This window comes from Octodon degus, unplaced genomic scaffold, assembly GCF_000260255.1.
Source record: "Octodon degus isolate 3935 unplaced genomic scaffold, OctDeg1.0 scaffold00103, whole genome shotgun sequence".
Classification (NCBI taxonomy): Eukaryota; Metazoa; Chordata; class Mammalia; order Rodentia; family Octodontidae; genus Octodon; species Octodon degus.
Window position 1 is genome coordinate 693,243 of NW_004524679.1, and position 573 is coordinate 693,815.

Genomic DNA, 573 nt, shown 5'->3' on the forward strand with positions numbered 1-573 from the left:
AATATCACAAATTTTATAATTTGTATAGAACAAATATGAATTTCACTGAATAGTAATATTACTTAATACAATAAAAGAAATAAAATTAAGGCACGTATCTGGGTCCACATAATTAAAGAGAAATAATCTACATTGTTATTAAGTATTATAGTATTCTTTCATGAATATGCAGTATTTGTACTAACTTGGTTAGGTTTTTTTAAAATTAATTTTATTGAGAAAGAAATAGCAATGAGACAGTTCCAAAACAGATTAGTAGGACAGTTACAATAATTAATACATTGTATATTGTCTTTGTAGTAGTTATTCAGAGTGCATGATACAGACATGATATTTTGAGTTTCTTTTCTTTTTTTTTTTTTGGTGGAACTGGGGATTGAACTCAGGACCCTGAGCTTGCCATGCAAGCACTTATTCTACTGAGCTATCTCCCCGGCTCCAGACATGATATTTTGTCTAAACACTATTAGTTCAAAACTTTCTTCTTATTGAACAAATGAAAGTAGCAGTATATCTATTCTATTTCATATTTACATACATATATATGTAGATTTTGCACTAAAAATGGATCTT